Source organism: Hyperolius riggenbachi, chromosome 5 (assembly GCF_040937935.1).
Source record: "Hyperolius riggenbachi isolate aHypRig1 chromosome 5, aHypRig1.pri, whole genome shotgun sequence".
NCBI classification, from domain to species: domain Eukaryota; kingdom Metazoa; phylum Chordata; class Amphibia; order Anura; family Hyperoliidae; genus Hyperolius; species Hyperolius riggenbachi.
Genome location: NC_090650.1, coordinates 88,114,315 through 88,140,471, shown reverse-complemented (window position 1 = coordinate 88,140,471; position 26,157 = coordinate 88,114,315). Strand labels below are relative to the sequence as shown.

The 26,157-nt window shown below is 44.2% G+C and overlaps 2 long non-coding RNA genes across 5 annotated transcripts in view; one reads left to right on the top strand and one right to left on the bottom strand.

The window, feature by feature from the left end:
- Positions 1 to 7,461, bottom strand: part of LOC137519666 (uncharacterized) — a 187,603-nt gene extending 180,142 nt beyond the window's left edge. For all 4 annotated transcript variants that reach the window (XR_011021071.1, XR_011021070.1, XR_011021069.1 and 1 more), the window contains exon 1: positions 7,374 to 7,461. This is a non-coding gene — a long non-coding RNA (uncharacterized lncRNA). The remainder of the gene's footprint in view (positions 1 to 7,373) is intronic.
- A 46-nt stretch (positions 7,462 to 7,507) lies between these two features.
- On the top strand, positions 7,508 to 23,861 carry LOC137519665 (uncharacterized). Its single transcript, XR_011021068.1, has 3 exons — positions 7,508 to 7,664; positions 8,965 to 9,040; positions 23,605 to 23,861. It is a non-coding gene; the product is annotated as an uncharacterized lncRNA (long non-coding RNA).
- Positions 23,862 to 26,157: the final 2,296 nt, after the last annotated feature.

Here is a 26,157-nt window from a genome sequence, read left to right as displayed (position 1 = left end):
TTTCAATAGCCCCCTGCAGCTGTCCGGTGCCCTTGCCGTCTCCCTCCGATCCTCCTGGCCCCGCCGGCAGCCACTTCCTGTTTCGGTGACAGGAGCTGACAGGCTGGGGACGCAAGTGGTTCTTCGCGTTCCTGGCCACAAAAGCGCCATCTATGCTGCTATAGCATATATCATATACCATATAGCAGCATAGAGGGTGCTAATGTGTCTGGGAACGCGAAGAATAACTCGCGTCCCCAGCCTGTCAGCTCCTGTCACTGAAACAGGAAGTGGTTGCCGGCGGGGCCAGGAGGATCGGAGGGAGACAGCGAGGGTACTGGACAGCTGCAGGGGGCTATTGGAAGCCCTAGGTGAGTAAAACTCATTTTTTTTGTTTGACTTAAGTGTCCCTTTAACAAAGTCCCAGTCCGCAATACATAAACGAAAACAAAAAAAGAGAGAAAAGGAAAATTCCAAAACATGCTCATTAACAGTGGGAGATACCCCCACAGCAGGCACATCAAGGACAAGAAGAGAAAAAGGGGAGAGAGAGGAGACATTTGGGATGGAACCACATATGTCCAGACATATGCCATACCAGAAGGGCTACCTGTTCACATAGGGAGGTAAAAATGCTCCACAGTGAACAGCATAATGTTACACAAAACTTGACAAATGGGCTGGACAAAATTATTGGCACCCTTAATTTAGTATTTGGTTGCACACCCGTTGGTAAAAATAACTGATATAATTTGCTTCCTATAACCATCAATAAGCCTCTTAAACCTCTCACCCAAAACTTTAGTCCACTCTCTCTTTGCAAACTGCTTCAGGTCTCTCTTATTAAAAGGGTGCCTTTTCCCAACAGCAATATTAAGATTTTTTCCACAGGTGGGATTTAGATCTGGACTTATTGCTGGCCACTTCAGACCTCTCCAGCGCTTTGTTGCAATCCATTTCTTGGTTCTTTTTTTTGTTTGTTTGGGGTCATTGTCCTGCTGGAAGACTTAAAGGAATACTATCAATACCCAAGTGTTCTAAAATGACAATGTACAAATAATGTCTAAGCAGCTGTGTAAACATTTTCCTACTTTTCATGTTAAATATCAGAGGCAAAAGCTGTAATTTATTGAGGGTAGGATTTAGCTATATTGGGACAAATCAATTGCAGAAGGGGTGTCTGCTTCAATGCACAGCTAGAGTTGCATATCAGACTACAGAAAGCAAATATCAAACATATCAAACTCTGAAAGCAAAAACAGTGTGAAAAGCTGTGACAATTAGTTACATTTCCTCTGCTCTCTTCAGACACTTCAGTCAGAAACACAGGACACAGAAGCTGCAGCTGTTGGGAGCTTTCTCTCTGTCATACACAGAGTTACACATAGAGTTAACTTATCAAGTGTGGGGAAATTTCCCCTCTCCTCATGGCTCAGTCTGCCTCAGTTTTGGGTCAGTAAAGTTTGAAAGTATTTTGATAACATTAAACAAAGAGGTTGCTACTAAAATGTATACACCAGCACTTAGCAGCACTTCCCAAACAATTCCTGTGTCAATTGAAAAAAATATGTGAATTGATAGTATTCCTTTAAGATCTCGGATGCAAATCAGCTTTCTGACACTGGGCTCTATAGTGCGACCCAAAATCCTCAGGTAATCCTCAGATTTCATGATGCCTTGCACACATTCAATAAGTGTATGGCAGGAGTTGGATAGTCTCCCTAGGTGTAGCGATCAGGAGTGATGTTAAGCTGGGCAGCTCTTTATCCACTGTAGTAGAAAAATAAGAAAAGAAAAAAGCTCTCTCAGTTATTGTGTAAATATATTTGTAGGGCCTTATCCAGGACAGGTCTCACCTCCTTAAAGGAATACTCCTTAAAGGAAAATGAGTTGAGCTTACACGGGGCTTCTAATGGTCCCCTGCAGACATCCTGTGCCCGTGCAGCCACTCACCGATGCTCCGGCCCCGCCTCCGGTTCAATTCCAGAATTTCCGACTTTAAAGTTGGAAAACCACTGCTCCTGCGTGGCCGTGTCCTCGCTCTTGCTGACATCACCAGGAGCGTACTGCGCAGGCCCAGTATGGTCTGGGCCTGCGCAGTATGCTCCTGGTGACGTCAGCGGTAGCGAGGACACGTCAACACAGGCGCAGTGGTTTTCCGACTTTAAAGTCGGAAATTCCAGAAGTGAACTGGAGACGGGACCGGAGCATCGGTGAGTGGCCGGTGGGAACAGGATGTCTGCAGGGGACCATTAGAAGCCCCGGGTACGTTCAACTCATTGTCCCCCGACCCCCCTACAGTATTCCTTTAAGATATGGCTGTGCTTGGATAACAGCCTGTAGTAGCGTTTGTACCACATGGTAGCCGGGGACCACCAGGCTTTCAGGCTTTAGCGGTGAATGTGCTTTCTTCTGGCAGCTGTGGTAATAGTATCCCCAGCATGTATTCCAGGCTTGCAGGGAGGCAGTTGGCCCCAGCAGGGAACAGTGCACTCTACTCAGGGGTTGCCAGCTGTAACAAGCATAGATCTGGCGGCTGCTGACTCGCAGGGGGGGTCTGCAGCCGCCTCTCTCCCTGGCTCTCAAGCGTGTTCCGTTCCCTTGCCGTCTAGCACGCCAGGAACGATGTTATCTCTCCAGCTCATAGGGTTTCTGTCTCGCGCGGGCGCGCGCGCACAGAGACAGGACCTTTATGCGGGCAGAAGGCGCGTCAGCTGACCTGCAGGTCGGCTGATGTCGCTGATGACTCTCGCCGCGCCGATTGGCAGATTCCGTGGTGGGAGTGGCTGGAAGCGTGCCTCCGCTTCTTAAGCCTCCAGTCTTCATTCTTTCCCTCTCTGCTGTCGTGAATACTTTGTGTTAGCACTCAGACCTTAGACTAGTGCCAGGTGTTGAAACCTAAGGACTTCACACCCAGACTAGGATTGTTGTTATATTGTATTTGATTAACTGTGTATGACCTTGCTTCCTGCTTAACGCTTCTGTACTTCTGCCTATCTGATTAGTTGCTGAACTCTGCCTGATTACTGATTACTCTTCTGTCTCACGATTCTGTACTGATACTTACCTCTCTGTTGCCGAACCTAGCCTGTCTGACCTCTCTACTCACCAGTGGGCCCTCGCCACTGGTGAGGTACTATTGTCTCACCAGCTTCTCTGGGGAGATAGTTTGTTATTGCTCTATTAGTGACTGATAGCACCTTTCCAGCTCCTCTGGAAAGGTCTGATCAAGTCTAAACAGTCACTTTCACTACTAGTACCTGGCCAGCCCCTCTGGTGAAGGTCTCTCACTGTTTGTACCTTTCCCAGCCCTTTGGAAAGGTCTGTGCTAGTATATACAGTCTGTGTACTGATAGTACTTTACCAGCTCCTCTGGTAACGTTCCTCTCTACTATTAAAGTTACGGTTGCACTAATACACATCTCTGTCAGTATCTCTACCAGCTATACTTGCATTATTGGTGATTCTGCAGATCACCACATGGTCAGGTATAGTGTCTGTATTATTGGGGATACTGCAGATCACCTATAATCAGACGTCTGAGTTGCAGCACCCAACCGTTACACCAGCACACAGAGTGTGGAAGCTGTGAAGCAACGGAGAGCGATAGCTGCTGAATGAGAATGCTGCACTGCCACTAGGTTACTGGTGTGATCTAGGTCTATCTGCTTTCAGATGTGATTTTTAAACTGCCCACAGCTGTTACTTGTCCCAGGTGAGTTTAAAGTAACATCACATGCTTGAAACAATCTTATTTATCCACAATTTTGAAAGGGAGCCAATAATTTTGTAAGCGAATAAAGATAGAGGAAAAGCTGGCACTGCTGCGAATGTTCAATTTATTGCTGAGATATCAAATAGTGCAAAAAGTACAACATCAAAGAAAGCTGTAATTGGTGATGCACATACCATGTGAAAAGAGGCGTGGGTGGTGGTGGGTGCTGGGCACAGGATGCCTGACGGCCATTTCGCGCCAAGCAGCGCTTCTACCGAGGCTACGGTAGCCCATTTTTGGCGTTGTGTTACATTATGTCATACTTGCTTTTTATTTACCTCCCTTTTTTGTTTTGTGCCAATACACGCAAAGGGAATAAACATGTGTATAGTAAAACGTGTTACTGCAATACTTATCTTTGATAAATACTTGATATTCTAGAAACATTTCTGCTGTGCCTACATATACATAAGTGTGTGTGTGTGTGTGTGTGTATATGTGTGTGTGTGTGTGTGTGTGTGTATATGTGTGTGTATATATGTGCGTGTGTGTGTATGTGTGTATGTGTGTGTTTGTGTGTGTGTGTGTGTGTGTGTGTGTGTGTGTGTGTGTGTGTATGTGTGTATGTGTGTGTGTATATATGTGTGTGTGTGCGTGCGTGCGTGTGTGTGTGTGTCTTTAAATAAATACCTTTACAAAAAAAAATACAACACTTATCAAATGAAAAAAAAAAGATAAAGCCAGTAATTATTTGTAACTTATCAAATAAAAAAAATATCAAAGTAGTGATTATTTGTTACATTTTCTCTCCCATTGTCTATCTGTAGTTTAAACAGACAACTTAAATATAAATTCAAAAATAATATATTTCATAAACAAACTATTTCTGGCAGGCACAGGTCCCAGCCAAATAATTAAAGTGTGATTTTTAAATGATGAACTGATATAACTGCAAGGATGATTTATAAACCAAATTGTAAGTAATTCCAGCGCTTATTCTTTGTGGAATGTTCTGTCACATCCTGTATGAGAGATATAGCATTATAAATCTGCCACCTATAATCACACAACATACATCTTCCCATTTTATAACTAGGGGCATTATTTTATAGCTTAATAATGCATCACATTCTCGGGAACAGAAACAGCTCAGACATTTTTTCTATGGCAGAAAAAACATGTTTGTCTAAATGTTGTTATCCCAGTTTGAGAATGTTGAGCCTTCAACTTCATTGGCGTGGATGAGAACTGCCAATTATCAGTGAATTTACTGTCTAACGTAGAACAGATGCATTTATTTTAAAAAGAAAAATGCAGTGGGAAAAATTGTGGCATAGCTACGTGAATGTGACCACTTAGAAAATGACAGTGTTTGGGTAGATGTACATTGATGCAGTTGCCATGTGGTACTATGATTATATAAAGACCATCGAGGGACTCAGTAAATAACTCCAAGTCCAAATCTGAAAAGACTTCAGCTTCAGTTGACTCATTAAGAACTCTAACAGCCCTGTTAGAGGGTTTAATCAGAATAAGATATGTTAAAAACTGTTCAAAATGGAAGTAGTGGTGGACTTACCTCCAGCTAATCTCAATTTTCAAAGTAGAACTTTATTCAATAAGAAAAAAAAGATACAACATAAAGCTCAACTGCAACACGTTTCGCCTGCATACCCGCTTCTTCAGGCAAAAATTAGTGGAGCATCCAGGAGGCATTAAAACAGTATGCTCAGGAGACTTAATGTTAAAACATCATTATGTAAAATAGCAACAAACACTTTAAAAATCTAATTTATAAAGAAGTATCTATATTTAGAAAAGGACCCATGCACGAAGAACTATATAAACCAGCATATATAAATAAACACAGTGATAAAGCAGTTAACAATAACGTATCTTATTCTGATGGGCGCCTCTGTTACTTTCATTAATTATCTACTGTTTTCCACCCTTGGTGGAGGGTGTATCCCCAAAATCTTCCCAGCTACAGAGAGCGGCTTTTATACCTGCGTGGCAACAGGGTTGTGATCTCCACCTATTTTTTCAGTGGTCGCCTTGGTGGTAACCCACACTTTTGAGTATTATCCTTACTCGATCAATATATAACATCTCTCAACGTAACAACCTGCACAAGAACTGGAGATGCTAGTTATGTTTAAGTGGCACTGCCTATTAATTTAATGCAGAGGGGGCTTCATCCAACATTTTGCTGGGCAGGCCTACACAGACCGCTGTAAAGTTCATGTAAATTTGGCTCCACCCATGACCACACCCACATTCTGGGTGCCTGGTCACACCCATTTTCTGTCTGGAGTGCCCAGTGCCCAGGATCTTTTTGAATCCTACCAATGCTCCTGCACTTGGCTATATCATAGCTGAGTGCCAACGCCCAAAACAGCCTATAGCCCCTTTATGAATTGGTCCCTTACAGCTTACCTGGAGTGAAATAAAAAAACAAAAATGTGATTCTTCCCTCTGATTCTTCACTCCATAGTGGGAAGTTTCTGAATGGTATAAAGGCTTCCCCCATCCTCTTACATCCCACTGCTCCAGCACTCTTGTCGACTAAGTTGCTCATGGCCACCGTCCAAGTATGAGTGCCTCTGTACTGTGCATGGACGAGTATGGTCTACACATGCTCAGAAGAATAACAGCACTTGTACGCAGCTTTTTCTCTGTGCACTTGTGCTGCATTCTACTGGGCATGCGTAGACCTTACCCGCACATGCCCAGTTTGGAGAAGCCTGTACTTGGACAGGAGGGAGGCCACAAGCTAGAAGGCGGACCTGGGCAGCTGTGGTGGGAAGGTCTGGAAAGCCTCTAGTGCACCCAGCTGCAGCTATCTTTGACGGCAGACTATAAGCAAGGGGAAAATTAATTGTAATAACAAATATATTTAGGCGTGTAGTTTTATCTAATGGATACTTATATTCTTATAAAGGCATACGTTAAAAAAGGGCGTCGGGAAAAAAGGGCGCAGGGTTTTAAACGATAAGCATGAATATTGTTTAAAAAAAATTGTGCTATATTTCGTTTAAAAATAATGTTTTATAAAGTTATAAATCATTAAATAATGTGTATGAAATTGGAAATTGTAAAAACGTTAATCTTCCGTTTAAAAAGTGAAATGTATAATAACGTTTTATAAAAGATTAATAAGGATTTTACTAAAACTATACCTAACCCTACTCTCACACAGAACCCTCCCTGTACCTACCCCTAACCCCTAGACCCCCCTGGTGGTGCCTAAACCTAAGACCCCCCTGGTGGTGCCTAAACCTAAGACCCCCCTGGTGGTGCCTAAACCTAAGACCCCCCTGTGATAAGCATTAATAACGTTTAAAAAAAATTATTGTGCTATTTTTCGTTTAAAAATAATGTTTTAAAAAATATTGTACTGTTTTTCGTTTAAAAATAATGTTTAAAAAATTATAAATCATTAAATAATGTGTAATCGTGAGAAGCAGTTATAAGACATTAAAAGTCTCCGGGCGACGCCATTTTTTCCTGTTGGGCGCCCATTAAACGATATTTATTATGGGAGTGAATGGCGGCGCCCTTTTTGTCCACCTGCCTCATGCGCCCAAATTTCCTGCCTCCCTTATAAAGAGGAACTTTAACAAATGACTGAACTTCATTCCAATCAGTAGCTGATACCCCCTTTCCCACAAATATTTACCTTTTCTCGACTAGATCACCAGGGAGCTGATATTGTGGTGAAACCTCTCCCAGTGTGATCTCAGGAACTAGGTACTGACAGTTTCCTGTCTGTGAGCCTTGTTGCATTCTGGGAAATAACAACTGTTTCCAACTGCCAAGCAACCAGTATCTCCATCTATGCATATGTTTAACTATAAAAAAACTACCCTTTAGGTAGCTGCTCTAAAGCTGTAATATGGGTGCTGAGCGCAGGAACAGCCGCTACTTTCTGCTTTAATATGGGTGCTGAGCGGCCGAGACGAGGCACCAGGTTTGAATGTTGTTAGTGTTAGACATATATGAGGGAAGGTTAGGTGTAGGTGGGGGCAGGTTAGTGTTAGGCATAGATAGGGGAGGGTTAGCGTGAGAATTGGGGTACAGGAATTGATTGGGGTACAGGAATTGGTGATAGGAAAATATCGGTATACAGTAGTTACTGATATTTTACTATCAGGAATTGGGGAATATTGATATTTCCTTGTGCCCATTTTACACGGCTGGCATTTTAAATGTATATAGAAGGATAACCCAAACTGTCCAGCTCCTGCGGAGTGCAGGGAAAAGCGTGGCGGTCCAGACAGGAGAGTTAACCCTGTTAGGGCTTGATTCACTAACCGGCGCTAAGCCGGTTAGTGTGCCTTATCACTTAGTGGGCACAAACTACAGCGCTAACCTTATCTGAGGTTAGTGTGCCTTATCTGAGGTTAGTGTGCCTTATCTGAGTTAGTGTGCCTTAACTGAGTTAGTGTGCCTTATCTGAGTTAGTGTGCCTTATCTGAGGTTAGTGTGCCTTATCTGAGGTTAGTGTGCCTTATCTGAGTTGGTGTGCCTTATCTGAGGTTAGTGTGCCTTATCTGAGGTTAGTGTGCCTTATCTGAGTTGGTGTGCCTTATCTGAGGTTAGTGTGCCTTATCTGAGGTTAGTGTGCCTTATCTGCAGTGTGCGATGTAGCTTTGTGCATCTTTTAGTGTGCACAAAGCTATTTAGTGTGCACAAAGCTACTTAAGGGGCACTAAGTTCAGATAAGGCACACTAACTCAGATAAGGCACACTAACCTCAGATAAGGCACACTAACTCAGATAAGGCACACTAACCTCAGATAAGGCACACTAACCGGCTTAGCACCGGAAAACTCTTTTATACTCCGGTGCTAACACTTAGCGCCGGTTAGTGAATCAAGCCCTTAGTGTAATAAGTGTATTGGGAGACTGTTGTGTAACTACAACTGGGTAAAAATAAGAACTATTTAGCCCCTTTTTAAAGTTTATAAATAACAATGCCGTGGTGGAATCGCTAGCTACTGTATGAAGTGAGGGGGAAAAAAACATAGACAATGAAATAGCCATAAATCATAATCTTGAAAGTAGGTTGGTGCCAGAAAGATTCTTCCCTCCAGGGGAACTTTTAACATTGTTTCATTACGTGTCACTTTTTTTTCTATTCTCTGAAATGAAAGCATGCAGATAATTATGGCTGCAGAATCTGGCAAGTGTGAAGCGTGTTATGCTGTAATCTAATGGCTTCTTTCCATGCTTAACTCTTTTTCTCGTAATTTTTTTTTTAATTGCAGGTACATCTTTTTCTGATGCTGTTTGGTGTCACAACCCATAAAAGTAGCAGATGCTCCAACATAGCCACCCAATCAGGTGCGTAACTAGAGGGGAGCAGCCCAGAACTGTGGAGGCCCCCAACTACTAACCTTCCCTTCCTCAGATACAGGGGACTATACTTCAGGAGTTTTTGTGGCTACACTTGATGTGGGTGTGAAGATCATGACGGCCACACTTGTTTTATGACCCTTGTGATATGAATTGTACTCACGCAACTGCACCTGATCGTAATTTCAATCAACTTCTGTCCAAAATAGATCAAAATTCTTGATCACTTTAGATGGAAAAAGGGGGCAGGGCAGTGTTGCAGCAGTAGCAGCGATAGATCAATGCTGACCTATGGACCACCTCATGTCTCCCCCACCTTAAATACTGCTCCTAAAGAGTGTTGGCAGTGGCGTGCACTCACCTGTTCAGCGGTGCGCTCCCTCCTGTGTCCTGTCTTCATCCCCACCAGGGCACCTGCTCCCTATGACCCGGAGGCATGCACAAGTGGGTCACTGATGCCGTGGTGGAGATGGAGACAGAACACTGGTGGAAGTGCGCTGGAGAACAGGTGAGTACACTTTACTGTCAGCAATCTGCAGGGGCCCTAGGGAGCATTAGATGTGAGGAGACATAGGGGGACTATCAGGCAGCCCTGCACTGCGGCAGCGGTGGTCTCATACGTTTTTAATAGATTTCAAGCTGAAATCTATTAAATATCTATTTGCAGTGTGTGGTAATATTAGATCCCTCAGATTTTCTGATCGGAGAAGGATCTATCGGGTGACCATCTGCCAGTGTATGGCCACCTTAAGTGGATAAAGATATTAACTTTTGCTTAATGAACAGGGCAGATAACCACAGCACAAAGGTGGAATACCAAGCAGGTATTAATCAGAAATAAGCCTCCCTCAGTCTGTTTACAATAAGCTGCTGGAAGATGGAATTAAATTGGTTGGAATCGGTAATTGGCAATGCAGTAATTGCACAGGAACACCTTCCCCAAGCAGTCCTCCTCCTGAAATCAAGCCTACCCTCACTCCCATGTAGCCCTCCAGCCCCAACACCCCCCCAACACCACCACCTCCGGAATCTCAGGAGTACTAGAAAGTACTGCACCTATGCCTAATTCCTATATGAGTGTCATATGTTTACCATCAGCTTTTGCAAATATTGCTAAGTTGTTGTCCAGCACTATGCTAATTATGTATCATAATTATGGGTGCAACAGCTGTCACACTTGCCGAATAAAATAGATTCTAAAGATAGCTGTACTTCCATTCTATTAGATTTTTAAATGACTTAAAGGGAAGGGGAACTGAAGTATACGGAGGCTGCCATATGTATTTCCTTTTAATCAATACCAGTTGCCTGGCAGCTCTGCTGGTCTATTTCTCTGCAGTAGTATCTGAATAACACCAGAAACAAGCATTCAGCTAGTCTTGTCAGATCTGACTTTAAATTCTGAAACACCTGATCTGCTGCATGCTTGTTCAGGGGCTATGGCTAATAGTATTAGAGGCAGAGGATCAGGAGGGTTGCCAGGCAACTGGTATTGCTTAAAAGGAAACAAACATGGCAGCCTCCATATACGTCTCTCTTCAGCTCCCCTTTAATATTAGAAATAAGCAGCATTTTCACATGTAGTCAGTTAGGCAGCAAACACCCCCCTCCGCCTCACTTTTGTAACACTATGCTAAAATGCCAAACATATTGGTGCAAAGGATGTGACATGTCTTTTTCTAGTGTATGGCTGGTTGTTCAGAATGACTGCTTCTTCCAATGTCAATATTCAAATTATGTCTAGATCAATACTCAAATGTCACTGGCAGAACTAATCAACACATCCCTATAAGAGGAAATAAATACATGATGTCATTAGCTAAAGTTTCCAAGCTGTGGTGTTGGGCCACTGTCTAAATGAAAAGAGCTACAGGCCAGGCAATGCATTACCAGGGGTCACTGACCCATTAAACAGCATCATTATACTTCGCTATGGAGACTAATAGACTATTTAGATGGAGTTGCTTCTGTGTGGCAGAGCTAATGAAGAAACGGGATCAGTTTGATCAGGTAATAGGTCTTTAAAAACAAAACAAAAAATAAACTCTTGCTGTGAATGATGCATGCAACTGCAATCACATGACCACTACTTGACATACCTCTTGGCATCCCTTACTTTGATCTTATAAAATACAGATGATGACAGAAAATCTTAAGCACTTAGTAGCAGACTTTTTTTTTAAATACTTATAATTTAGTCCAGACTGTATCACTTATAGGGCTTGATTCACTTATGCTGGAAATACACGGTAAGATAATGCGCCGGAATCGATGCCGATGCGTCCCCGCGACCGCCCGGATCGATTCCCGCTCGTCCCCGGGATTGAGCGTGGAATCAATCCGCTGCGGTGATTGGACACGTCGGAAATTATCAATCGAACCATCAGCGGCTCAATTGATAAGGATAAACTCACCGTGTATTCCCAGCATAAGACAAATAGCATGCCTTATCAAAGTTAGCACGCCTTATCAAAGTTAAAACACCTTATTAGAGTAGCATAGCGAGTGCTACGAACCCACAGGGGCTCAGGGCAGGATGAGTGGAGCTCTCGTCATTGCCAATTAGCGGGCATAAGTTCGCTATGCTACTCTGATAAGGCGTGTTAACTTTGATAAGGCGTGTTGTTTGTCCTAGTGAATCAAGCCCGAGGTATCCAGGGTAGGGACCACAAAGTGGACATGCCTTAAATCAGACCTGTTGTGTGCTTAGCAGTGATGAGTGAAAATGCCAATATTCGTTTCGCATTCATTTTCATGAAAATAATGTAAAATTCGATTTTCGAGCAAACATTCCATCGAAAATAAGTATTGTAAATGTTCACCTTTCTTTGCTGTAAAATATCGTTTTTACAGAAAAATAGTCGCTGTAGAAATATCGTTTTGGGCGTTTTCGTGGCAAAAATCATTTCAAACACATTTTGTTGCAAAAAATTTCTGGAAACCAAAATTTTATATTCGATGTGAAAATGACTGGTGAAAATTGGCAAGCTACAGTATGGGCATAACTACAGGGGAGCAGCCCCTGCAGCTGCAGGGGGGGCAGAGTTGTAAAGGGGCCCAAACTACTACTTCACTCCCCTCTGATAAAGGAGTCCATCCTGTAGATCAGGTGTTTGTGTGGCCACACTTGTTATGAGTGTGAAGATTATGATGTCCACACTTGTTTTCATGAACCTTGAAAGATGAGCCCCCATGCTATGAAGGTCACAAGGGGTTGCCAGGGGAAAGTGTGTGATCATTGAGGGACCCCATCAAAGGTTTGCTGGGGGCCCATGATTTATAGTTACGCCCCTGTGTGAGCTGTTTCTATTTACACTTATGTGATGACATACGGTGTCGGCCTAGGAGCTGGAAAAGCTGAGGAAATCCACTTGCTGGCCAAGCAGCAGTAATCAGGTGTTGCTGCTCACAGTCAAGACTTGCTGCAGGTTTGTATTGGGAGTGATAACACAAGGCTACTGCTGCTTGGCCAGCAGGTGGATTTCCTCAGTTTTTCCACCTCCCAGTCTGACGCTGATGACATACACCATTGAGTTCAGTTGTTTAATGCTACAAACAGTGCAGTTTCTAGGCTAAAATGCACCCAGGGCGAGGGTGTAAAAATTGCGCCCCCCTTCCCCGAAGCAAGGTATGGGTGCCCGCAGTATAGGTTAGCCAGGTCTAGTTGCACTCAGTATAAATTCCCCCAGTATAGGTAGCCCAGAATAGGTACCCCAGTATAGGTAGCCAGCTATAGGTCCCCCCAGTATAGGTAGCCAGGCATAAGTGAGCCAGTATAGTTGCCTCCGGTATAGGTTAGACAGGTAGGTGCCTCCAGTATAGGTAGCCAGTATAGTTGCCCCCAATATAGGTTAGATAGGCAAGCGCCCCCGGTATAAGTTAGATAGGTAGGTGCCCCCAGTACAGGTTAGCTAGGTGGGTGCCTCTAATATAGGTAGCCTGAATAGTTGCCCCCAGCATAGGTTAGATAGGTAGATGCCCCCAGTATAGGTTAGTTAGGTAGGTGCCTCCAATATAGGTAGCCAGTATAGTAGTCACCTGTATAGGCTAGCTAGGTAGATAGGTAGTTGCCCCCAATACAGGTTAGATAAGTTAATGCCCCCACTATAGGTTAGATAGGTAGCTGCCCCTCAGTATAGGTTAGAAAGGTAGGTGCCCCCCAGGATAGGTTAGATAGGTAGCTGCCCCAGTATAGGTTAGGTAGGTGCCCCCCATAATGGAGGGGGGAGCCGCAGCCGCGGGGAGGGCAGCCCGACCTCTCCCTCCCTTCTCCTCCCTGGGCCGCCAACGTGCTCCCCCCTCGGACTGCAAAGCAATGCGCAGGGAAGCGCTATACAAAACTACTCACCTCCCAGGTTCCAATCGCTGCTCACTTGCCGCCAGTCTCCTCTCTGCATAGACGCTGATACACACGCTGCTTCCTGTTTAGCAGGAAGCAGCGTGTGTGTGTGTATACGCGTCTATGCAGACAGGAGACTGGCGGCGAGTGAGCAGCGATGGGAACCTGGGAGGTGAGTAGTTTTGTATAGCGCTTCCCTGCGCATTGCTTTGCAGTCCGAGGGGGGAGCAAGGAGGGCAGCCCGGGGAGAGGAAGGGAGGGAGAGGTCGGGCTGCCCTCCCCGCGGCTGCGGCTCCTCCCAACAGCGCTCACTGCGCCCGCACGGGCCGCACGGCCCTAGAAACAAACATGTAAATACAGTAGGTTGACCTTCATGCTAAACACTGCACCAGATGGAAAGCTTTATGTACTAAAGCCTTGATCCTCAGCCATGCTCAGCGATCCAGCAATGTTCCAGTTCCAGTATGTGTGCATGCAGGTGTGTAAGCTGGCCACTAATGATCCAATCTTTTTCATCCAATTTTACCAAATCTATGTAGTATAAGGGTACATTGAGGGACTTTATTGAATGGATAATTTAGGTAGTTCCTTTATATTACATGTAAACTATAAAATTGGATGAACAATAGGAAATCATTAGTGGCCACCATAACAGAGATTTCGAATTTCTACCTCCAGTGCGGAGGATGAGTATGCGATATGGCAGCATGTATATGGTGAACAGTAAAGGGGATAGTATCGCGCCCTGGAATAAACCTAATTTTAGTGGTACAGGGTTGGAGAGGAAGGGCCCCAAGGCTACCCTTTGTGTTCCGCCAGCCAGGAAAGAGTTGAACTACTGGAGAATTAAGGCATCTATGCCACAGTACTCTTGTAGCCTGTTAAGCAAGATTTCATGATGAACTGTGTCAAAAGCTGCTGAGAGATCAAGCAAAATCAGGCTGGAATACAGGCCTCTGCCTCATGCCATGAGCAGATCATTGCATATATAGGTAAGGGCTGTTTCACAGCTCAGCTGTGATATTTTCTGAAGCCAGATTGAAGAGGGTCAAGGATGCTGTTTTTTGAGAGCCTAGCTTCAAGTTGGAGATAGGGTTGGTGAAGGCAAGGCCCCATACCTCGAGAAAGGGCGTGATTGGCCGAAACATGTTGGTAGGCGGAGCTTAAAGAGAACCCGAGGTGTGTTTAAAGAATGTTATCTGCATACAGAGGCTGGATCTGCCTATACAGCCCAGCCTCTGTTGCTATCCAAAACCCCACAGGTCCCCCTGCACTCTGCAATCCCTCATAAATCACAGCCGTGCTGTGAGGCTGTGTTTACATCTGTAGTGTCAGTCTCAGATGCTCACCCGCCTCCTGCATAGCTCCGGTCCCTGCCCCCGTCCCTTCCCTCCAATCAGCAGGGAGGGAAGGAATGCAGGCGGGGACTGGAGTTCTGCAGGAGGCGGGGAGAGCAGCAGACTGACACTATAGAGATAAACACAGCCAGCTCTGACAAGCTGTTTGTCAGTAGCGTGGCTCTGATTTATGAGGGATTGCAGAGTGCAGGGGGACCTTAGGGGGGTTTGGGATAGCAACAGAGGCTGGGCTGTATAGGCAGATCCAGCCTCTGTTTGCAGATAATACTCTTCAAACCCACCTCGGGTTCTCTTTAAGGACGCCGAGCCTCTCCTGCTGTATAGTCCCTCGCTGATCCCCGCTGACTAACCACTTGGGCGCGGGTAGATCACGGGACAAAACGCTACTATCCGGGGATCCCCACATCACGCATAGGCACCCAAGAGACCTGCAAGTCGTGAGTAATCGCGCAAGACTGTGAGGGCGGCTGATTGAGTAGCGGTGGTCAAAAGATCAGGGGCGCTTGGCCTGACTGAGCACTGCAGCCAACCCATATGTTCAATTGCTGTTTTGAGGTGCTGCAGCACCGTTTCTGTGGCCACTTAAAGCTAATGGGAACCGTTTTTTTTTTAAAAGTCGGATACTCACCTAAGGAGAGGGAGGCTCTGGGTCCCATAGAGCATTCCCTTTCCTCTCCCGGTGCCCGCTGCTGTCCTGGCTCCCCCGTAGCGGTATTCAACCGTTTCGGTCAAATACCGCTGTCTCCCGGCCGAAGGGAGGCTTCGGAAATGCTTTGGGAGCCCAAGTGCTCCCGACGACGAGCCGCTCTACATTGCACACGCGGCTGCGCCCTCTATGACGCACTCGCGTATGCACCGCCTGTCTTCGGGAGGACTCAGCTCCCGAAGACTTCCGAAGTCCCCTCGACAGGGGACGCGAACAGAGGAGCCAGCGCAGCACCAGGGGCACCAGGAGAGGAGAGGGATGGCTCATTAGGACCGAGCCTTCCCTCTCCTTAGGTGAGTATCTGCATTTTTTTTTTCAAAACAGGGTTACATTAGCTTTATAGACTACAAACCTGATATTAATATGTGGCTGAACTGACTGATCAAGTTTAATCTATCTGCTACTGGCAATTACAGGACTTGCTTGCTGCCTACTTAAAACTACTGTGCTTGACTACACAGATGCAGTATCAAAGCAGAACGCATTCCATACAGGACTCGACCCTCCAGGGATGTAATATCCAATTTTATGTTTTATTTCATTGTTGCGGACATAAAAAGTATGCAAAAATGGCACGGCGTTTCGGGCAGTGGCCCTTTCTCAAGTGCTTAAACTTCTGATACAATCATACAACATATACAGACTTGGACAACACACCACACCCAAAGCATTGGGGGGCGGGCACATACTTAAAAGAGTTTTCACCCTTTCCAGGGTAAAGAGTGGCTATACCTATCAAAGGAAACATCTGAGACTATAGTCTTCATTGAGGCCATTAGGTGATTGGGTCCCCAGTCGCTCCATCCAAAAAGTCTCTCGTCTAAGGAGGGTGTTCCTATGGGGCTGGCTTAGCACGTCATTTTTTTGAACATAGGCATAATGTTAGTCAGCTCAGGTGGCAGATATTGGAGGTTGTTAAATTCCAGGAAGGTAAGCCCCATAGGAACACCCTCCTTAGACGAGAGAAGGGGAGAAGGGGGTAGCTGCAAGCAAGGTAAGGAATGGCAGGGTACATGAGGACAGGATACAGGTCAGGATGAGCGGGTAGCTGCAAGCAAGGTAAGGAATGACAGGGTACATGAGGACAGGACACATGTTAGGAAGAGGAGGTAGCTGCAGCCTGCCTGCAGCTACCTCCTCTTACTAACATGTGTCCTTTCCTCATGTACCCTGCCATTCCTTACCTTGCCTGCAGTGCAGTTACTCCCTTCACCTTGACTTGTGTCGTGTCCTGTAAAGAATGGCAGGGCACATGAAGATAGGACACAGGTCAGGATAAGGGGGTAGCTGCAGGCAAGGTAAGGAATGGCAGGGTACGTGAAGATAGGACACAGGTCAGGATGAGGGGGTAGCTGCAGGCAAGGTAAGGAATGGCAGGGTACATGAAGATAGGACACAGGTCAGGATGAGGGGGTAGCTGCAGGCAAGGTAAGGAATGGCAGGGTACATGAAGATAGGACACAGGTCAGGATGAGGGGGGTAGCTGCAGGCAAGGTAAGGAATGGCGGGGTACATGAAGATAGGACACAGGTCAGGATGAGAGGGTAGCTGCAGGCAAGGTAAGGAATGGCAGGGTACATGAAGATAGGACACAGGTCAGGATGAGGGGGGTAGCTGCAGGCAAGGTAAGGAATGGCAGGGTACATGAAGATAGGACACAGGTCAGGATGAGGGGGGTAGCTGCAGGCAAGGTAAGGAATGGCCAACATTTATTTTGGCCACATTTGCACAAAAGTCCTTTATACATTGTCAGCTAGTAAACAGTGTATGGAAAAAGAATATATGACTATAGTAGGGATTATTTTGTGAGCTCTTCAGAAAGACAGTTGGCAACATAACTATGGTAAAACCTCATCCAACAATAAAATGCTTTCTTGTGCATCTTGATACTATAATTGCAGATGGGAGAAATGTAGAGCAGATTACAAACAAAACTTAATGCTCCCTGATCACCTTCACAGCATCGTAGGTGTCAGCATTCTAAAGAGAACAACTAGTGTCAAAAAAATGTACTGGAGATTTAACAAAAATCAAAAACAACAAAAACAAACAAACCATAAACTGATGTTTATAAATCTCGGATTATAGAGCCAATCAAAAATATTAGTTTTTATAAACCAGGATTTATTTCTATTTTATTTATGGCATTTATAGGTATCATAAAATCCTAACGATTATAAGAACGTAATCTCTATGACAATGACATGTTGTTTTACGCCGGGATTGATGGCTATTAGCAGGTGAGGGTGAAAAGGCTCAGAACTGTCGCTCTCTATCTATGGAGAAGGCTAAGGACATGTCACACAGCATCGAAGGACAACCCGTCAAGACAGCGTTTGCTTTTTGTCAATCGAGCCCAATGTATACATCAAAAACGCATAATTAGCACAAACATCCCAGCGATATTGAATACGGTTTAACACAGGCCATGCTGAGACTGAAGGAGTTAAATAATAAAATGCCTCTTTTCAGTGATAAGTGCTTTTACAGGCCATAAAATGGCAAAAAAAAGACACGTTACTAAGTGGTCATGTGGCTAGTGCCATTCATCGTAGAAGTGACTGACTATCTGTCAAAAGTGGCAAGAGTCCCTGTTAACAACCCTGACCTGTGCTGTAATAAAGGGAAAGAGCAAGGCAAAGTGTCCATTATCCAGCAGTTGGGAGCAGAAAATTGGTGCAGTTTGCCTCAATCTTCCCACAAGTTAAGATTTTAGATAGATGGGGATCAGCAAGAAGCAATTTTATCCTATGATCATTTTTGTCAGATCACATCAAACTAAGGGCATAGTTACATTCAAGATTTCAATTAAGATGTCCTAACCACAGTGACCAGTATCAAGAAAAGCACATCTGTGTCTTTATTGTATTGACATCTGTACGTTCCTGAAGGATACATGATTACGCGGCCTTCTGGCAGGCAAGCTATGTAAAATAATTTACTCAGTGTATTCTGCAATTGTGCCGGGATTAGCGGCGCCCGGATCCCCGAGTAGGTAATGGAAAAGGCAAAGTGCACGGCTCCCGCGCTTATTCTCCTACAAGCACTTTCAGCAGATTTACCTACCAGGTGGCATAAAACTGAACTAATAGTTTCTTGTTTGCAAATGTGTTCTTTTTATGGGTAATGAGACTATCCCACAGTGTGTGCCTTGATCCTGCAACTTGTATCCTCAATCACATGCTGCCGGTGTGTGACCGTTAGATAGATGGACACACATACACACTGTAAATAGAATAAGTACATTTTGTATATGATTAAGACATACACGTTCCTTACATCTATATAGTATGGAAAAAGTTTTTATTAATTATATACACTAGTCATCAAAACCTGTTTACTATAGGAAAAGAAAGAAAAAGTATGTGTTCGCTCAAACTTCCAAGCAAAGAGAAACGGGGCCGATGCAGCCCAAGGTACAAGGAAATGAAGGTAGTATCAAAATGTGCCTTAAAGAGAAACTCCAACCAAGGATTGAACTTTATCCCAATCAGTAGCTGATACCCTCTTTTACATGAGAAATCTATTCCTTTTCACAAACAGACCATCAGGGGGCGCTGTATGACTGATATTGTGGTGAAACCCCTCCCACAAAAAAATCTGAGGACCGTGGTACTCCTGGCAGTTTCCTGTCTGTGAACCTTGTTGCATTGTGGGAAATAGCTGTTTACAGCTGTTTCCAACTGCCAAAAAAACATGCAGCAGCTACATCACCTGCCAGCAGTAAAAATGTCACCATGTAATAAATGTCAGAATGTAAATCAGGGATCTAAAAGATTTTACAATGGGCAAACACTGAGTAAATCATTTATACATAATTATTGTAAAAATGAAGCACTTTTTTTTATTACATTATTTTCACTGGAGTTCCTCTTTAAAGGGACTCCGCGCACCTCTCATGGGTATGCCTTTAAAGAGACTCTGATCAGTACTGCAAAGTACTTAAAGTTGCATACCTCTTTCATTTGATGCCATTCTACACCAAATAGTTTTCATTCGATTTCAATTTAAGAATTGCGGCTGCCATCTTGGCTATGTTATAACTTCCGGGTCACCCCTGTCTTTTCTGCTAGAGAAGTGCATCACTGAATGAAGCAGGAAGAGGAAGTGACACGCATGGCCATTGCAAGAGGCTCCTCCAGAGGGGTCATAGCACGACTTTGTTGGAAGTCGTGTGGCTTAAAGGCATACCCATGAGAGGTGCTCGGAGTCCCTTTAACTGGATCAAGTATGATGGCATTTTATCACAATTCTGTAGACAACGTTGTGCACAGGCCTTTGTGGGCAGATACTCAGATGCTAGTTTCCAAGGATAATTTATCAACAGTCCATAAACAAGAGTAAAGCAGAAGAGCACATCCAATGCTTAAAAAATCGCCATGATGGCGTTTTATACTTGATCCCAGTGGTGTAATTACAATTCATAGGCCCCCCTGAAAGTTTGATGGGCATCTCCCCATGTTCACATCCCTTCCCTTGGTGCCCTTCATGGCCTCAAGGCCCATCTCACATAGGTAATAAAACAATTGTGACCACCCATGACAGGTGTAGCCACAAAAACACCTGATCTGAAGTATAGTCCCCTGTATTGGAGAAGGGGAAGGTTAGTAGTTGGTTTCCCACAGCTCTGGCCCCCCTGCAATCGCTGGGGCTGCTCCCTTCTAGTTACACCCCTGCTTGACCCAGTAAAGCTACATTTTGATACTCTGGAAGTTGTGCAGACCCAACTTTCACTTTCTTACTATAGGAACAGCTAGTTTGCACGGTGACCAACCACTTTCCTATTTATGAGACAGATGAAGTGGCTTACACATATGGCTTACATATATGGAAGACTGGAAAGTCATTTTGTTAGTTGAATAATATTGCTTCTGTTATTTCTATCTGCTACATGATCCCTGGGATTAATGTCCTAGGGATCATGTAGTAGAGCATACAGTTCAGAAGGGCAGTAGCTTAAAGTGGTCTAACACACAGCATTTCAACTTTGCTTTAAAAGATTGCTTACAGCTTAGAAACTATTATGCCAGATTTTTTTTTAGCAGAAATTCACTGAATGGATTAAACATTACATTTTAGTGTTGCATTTAGCTAGAACGCCTCCTCTGTGCTGAGGTTTAGATACAAATGTATCTATTTACAGTGTAAATAAACAAACACCTCTCTGAGAGAGCACAGAGGGCTTCCCAGACAGGCTTTTCAGAGGTCTATTTGCATTCCAAACAAAGATACATTTGTAACTAAACCTCAGCACAGATGCGGATTTCTAGCTAAATCCAAAACTAAAATGTCATGTTTAACCCATTCAGTGAATTTCTGCTTTAAAAAAAATCTGGCATAATAGTTTCTAAGCTGTAAGCAATCTTTTAACGCAAAGTTGTAATGCTGGGTGTTAGACCGCTTTAAAGGTACGCTTAAGCAAAAAAAAAAAAAAGTAAAGCAGTTAAAATCTGACAGGTTTTGGACTAGTCAATCTCCTCATGGGGATTCTAAGGGTTTTCTTTATTTTCAATGGTATTTCCTAAATGGCAGTTGCTAAGTCTAACTGCCGAAATAGTAAGATACCAGTCTGAGTGAATCCTGCCAAACCTTATAAAATAGTGATTTCAGGGTTAGGAGTCACTAGGTTGATGGACTTGTTTAAAGTGACTAAAACATTAAAAAGGAGTCACACATGCTGGTCAAGGTCAGCCAATCTGCACTATACCTGATGAAGCAAGTATAAAGTCGGGTATACATACAATTGAATGTCACTCAGCAGGGGCTGGGACTCTCAGGCAAGTTCTGAACAGAAGTGTCACTAGCCTACAGGCTAGTAATGCCTTACGTTGCTATGGAGGGGGAGTAGGGCTGGCAGAGTGGAGCATGACGGAGCGGGCAGGGTGAGGGAGAGAACAATGCCCTCAGCCAAGTAAATTTGCCTCGGCTGATGAACCGCTGATGCATTGTGGGACGCGGGAGGCCAATGTACACACACTAGATCCTCTGTCAAGATGGCCCGGTCTGTAGTCTCTGCCGCGAACCATTGTACATGTGTAAAAGCTTAACCCCTACAAAGCATATTGCCTATTCCCCCAATACAGATTTACCTACCACAGTATATCAGCAGCTCATGTAGATATTTACACTAATTTCTCATCTTTTCATTAATTAACCCTACTCCTCCCATGTCATCTCCTATCCCTTTCTCGCTTTCCCAACAACCACCTGAAGTTCCCATCTTTAAAAGAAAAGATTGCAAAAATACTCATTTAGACATTTTACACCTGTCAGTGACATAGCTAAGGAACTTTTGGCCCTAGTGCAGGTTTTACATTGGGGCCCCCAAGCACTCTTTACATAGCAATTGATATGGTGCACCAAAACCTGCTAAGGACTGCCATAGTATTAGAGGAGCAAGAAGGGGATGGGGAACTGTTTGTTAATGATTACTATCAGTGTCGGATTTACCATAAGGCACTGTAGGCACGTGCCTACAGGCGTCTGATGATGAAAAGGCGGCTTCCTCTCTCCTTCCCTATTCAGAGTCCCGAGTGGAGTGTAAACAAGAGGTTACTCACCCAGCTCTCGGCATTCCACTGACTCCCTCCAGCCTGGGGGCACCTCTAGCTGCCTAATACTTGGGGTGCACCACTAGCTACTTAACACTGAGGGTACCTCTGGCTATCTAATTCTAAGGGACACCTGTAGCTACCTATGAGGGGCAAAAGAAGTAAGGAAGAGGTGACAGCCAGCACACTTTTGGTGTGGTTTGGTGGGGGTTGTAGGTCCATGGAGGGTGAGGTCTAGGGTTCCAGGACATCTGTGCCTATAGGCTCCTGTGATGTAAATCCGGGTCTGATTACTACTCTATATTCTAGCGTATAAGACTACTTTTTAACCCTTGAAAATCTTCTGAAAAGTTAGGGGTCGTCTTATACGCCGGGTGTCATTGATGCTGGGTGATATGCCCTATCCTGTTACCGACTCTCAGATCTTGCTGCTGAGGACTGTAGTGGAGCGGCGCAGGCGCACATGTGCGAGATCTGAGAGGCAGATAAGGAGGTAAATAGGATACAAGGGTGGGCCAGACGGGTGAAAGAGGTGTGGGCACAGCACAATCTATTCTTCCATACCTCTGTGATAAACAGGTAGACAAGAAGAGCTGACCAATCCACTTAGGGAGAGGGAGAGTTGACCAATCCAACCAGTCAATCGCCTACATACTGTTATATACTGGGTACCACATACAGTACAGCACCAGTATCTATTCATCCATAGCACCAGTATATGATGTTTTTAATTTGAATTTGATGTGCGTTGGGAGAGGGGTAGTCTTATACGGCGGGTATATGCCAAACTCTAAATTTTAAATGGAAAAGTTGGAGGCATCGTCTTATACGCCCAGTCGTCTTATATGCCGGAATATATGGTACTATTCAAAGCATCTATAGAAGATCATTACCAGCACAAGACCAATTAAGGACCCTTTTCCATTCATAAGTGATGCAAATGTGGCTACCTTGCCGAATCACATCACTTCCACTGGCGCTCTTGTCACTTCCGCATCTGTTGGAGTGTATGGAGGACACGGCGTGGGATGCAGCTGTGCGAGAATCTGCAGCCTGCTGCAGATTCTCGGATTACTCCGCATGCAATGTGCGGAATGGAAACTGTTCCATTGCCGCGCATTGGGATCAGGACACCTGCGGTGCGATGCGGCTATTTAGCCGCATCACACCGCATCTAATAAAAGCGGGCCCTAAGAGCTAATACTATGGTTGAGGGAGGGCCCCTCTGGCCCAAGGGCCCTAGTGCAGTCAAAACCTATGCACCCCCTATTGCTATGCCACTGACACCTGCATTCACAATAAATATTATCTCTATAGTGACCAACAACATTCGCCAATTCAAAAGCAAAAACACTGGAAACACAGTCCAGCTGCTAGTTCAGATATGGCCACACTACAATAGTTTAGCACTGTTAAATAACAATGATATTATTATTTTAACATAAAGTCATTTTCCACTAAACTTGTTGGATATTTGATTCAACAGAGCTATCATGCTGAAAATTGGTGTTTTGGCTTAAATGTTAGTCATTCAGCTGTCAGTCACTTTCCAGCTGCAAACGTGAACTGTGTCCCTCTCATTTCCTCCCTCTCTGCAGAACACACATGATGTTTGGCACTCCGACAAACTATTCCTTCCGAGAATATATTGATTCAAATTGCACCTTGGATTTAATAAGTGTACCAGTCACCATTTATCAGTCTGTATCACTGAGACTTCCAATGGACTAAAAGCGGACCTGAATTCAGAACGTCCTCTCTGCTCTAAAAAATAAGTAACAGCATAATAACCATTATAGAAAAAATGTATTTGTTACAGTTGATAAAATTCCTGCAATAAATCTGCAATGTGTAACCTTCCTGCTTTCATGGTTAACATCGTAATCCAAATTAGCTACTCTGCTGAGGCAGGCAGCTGACACAGCTGAGAGATCAAATTACAGTTTCAGTTGTGATTTCTCACATATGAGGGAGAATTAGACATGCTAAACTCTCTAAATACATACGAGGGGAACGACCCAGAGGACACCAAGGGTCCGCATGGGCTACGGGGGGATGAAGGAAGTCCCAAGTAAGTGCAGATTTTCATTTATATGCACTAATCAGGGTCCCTTTAAAGACAAAAACATGTCTTTGTTACAGCTGATACAAATCCTGCAAAATAAATCTGCTGTTTCTCTATTTCATGCTTTAATGGAAGCTGACCTATTGTTAACATCCTGTGTTTACAAATGAGATCTCTGCTCTGGTAGTCAGGTGACACCGATGAGGGATCAAATGACAACTTGTGATTAGTCACAAATGAAGGGAAATTGTACAGGCTAAACTCTCTAAATGCATACAGGGTGCATTTCTCTGTTTTCCTTCTGTCTTGTGCAAGAGTTCAGGTCCACTTTAACTACTTAAAGAGAACCTGTACTGAGTAAAAATATTTAAAATAAACACATGAGGTAACTTCAAATGAACATTACAGAGTTACCTTGCCATCAGTTCCTCTCAGAAGCTCACCATTTTCTTCTGACAATAATCCCTTCCCGTTCTGACAATATTTTGTCAGATCTGAAATATATCAGTTGCTGTCAGTAAAATATCAGTTGCTGTCAGTTATAGCTGAGAGGAAAACTGATGTACCAGGTAATGTCCATGTTTCCCTATGGCTCAAGTGGGCGATGTTACAGTTTAACTGTGTGCTGACCAGAAAGCTGTTATGGCTAATGGCCATTTTCAAAATGGAGGATGGAAAAATTGCCTTGATCATAGTGAACAAATAGGACGCGGGACAGGAGAAAGACACTGAGAAGTAGACTACATGGAGGTTAAGTATGACTTGTGTATGCTTATTTTGACTTTTATTTTCAGTACAGGTTTTCTTTAAGGCCGTTGCTAATTGAAATCTATGCCCTGTTTAGATGCTGATCTGGCTGGCAGGGTGTAGATTTCAACTCACCGACGCCGCTATCTCCCCGCTGCAGCAAACTCGCCCTGATGTCTCTATGACGGCAGAGCCCTGTGAGCAGGTCAGGAGATGATTTCATTGGTTCCTGACCCTGTTTATCAACGTAAGCAACTCCCATTGGCTTATGTTGATAAACAGGGTCAGTAGCCAATGAAATCGACTCCTGACCGGCTCATATAACTCTGCCGTCATAGAGACGGTAGAGTGGAAGGTCTGTGGTTCCCAGCGTGCGGCGTGGACACATCAGTTGCGGTGGGTATGTGCGACGATTCGTCATTTTTTTTGTCAGTGTTCCGCCATTTCTGGTACCAGCGGTCTCTGGTCCTTAACCTTCCTGGCGGTAACCCCGCCAGCGCTGAGGGGTGGATTGGGACTCCCAATGATGTCACGACGTCGCTGACATTGGTGACGTCATCCCGCCCCGTCGCCATGGCGATCGAAGCGGGCGGGGGGATGCTGCTGAGCAGCGGCTATCATGTAGCGAGCCCTGGGCTCGCTACATGATTTAAAAACAAAAAACAAAAACTGCTGCGCTGCCTCCTGGCGGAAATAATTAGACCGCCAGGAGGGTTAAAGGACATCAGAGGTGACATGTGACATGATGAGATAGATATGTGCATGTACAATGTCAAGCACGCAAATAACTAGGCTGTGTTCCTTTTTTTCTTTCTCTGCCTGAAAGAGTTAAAAATCAGGTATGCAAGTGACAGTTTCTGTCCGAGTCGGGACCGGGTCGGACTGGGTCAGACTATAGCATAACCCGCCTCAGTGATAAGTAATTACAGCCATAAAATACTTTCCTGTCAGTAGATGGCTTCTGAGAACAGGAACGAGATAAATAAGGGTCAATAATTCATAGATTTGAGCTCTGGCATACTTTAATGAAGGTGTCATTGAACAGAGACAATGAGAAAGTAAAAACTTTAAAACTAGATTTGAATATGAAATAAAACTGTGTGATATGTAAAAAAGTCATTTTTAGGTGGAGGTTGAATACAAATGTTTTTCTCATTGGTTTATTTTCACCTCAGATGTCCTTTAAGGGGTTAAACTGAATTCTGAAGAGCAAAGGAGAAAAATTGTCTCAGTTCTCAGAGCCGGTTAAATAAATTAAACTTTTTCACACCAAAACTAAAAGTACTGCAAAACATCTATAATCTAGTATATAAAACATAAAACATGAATGCCCAGTGTA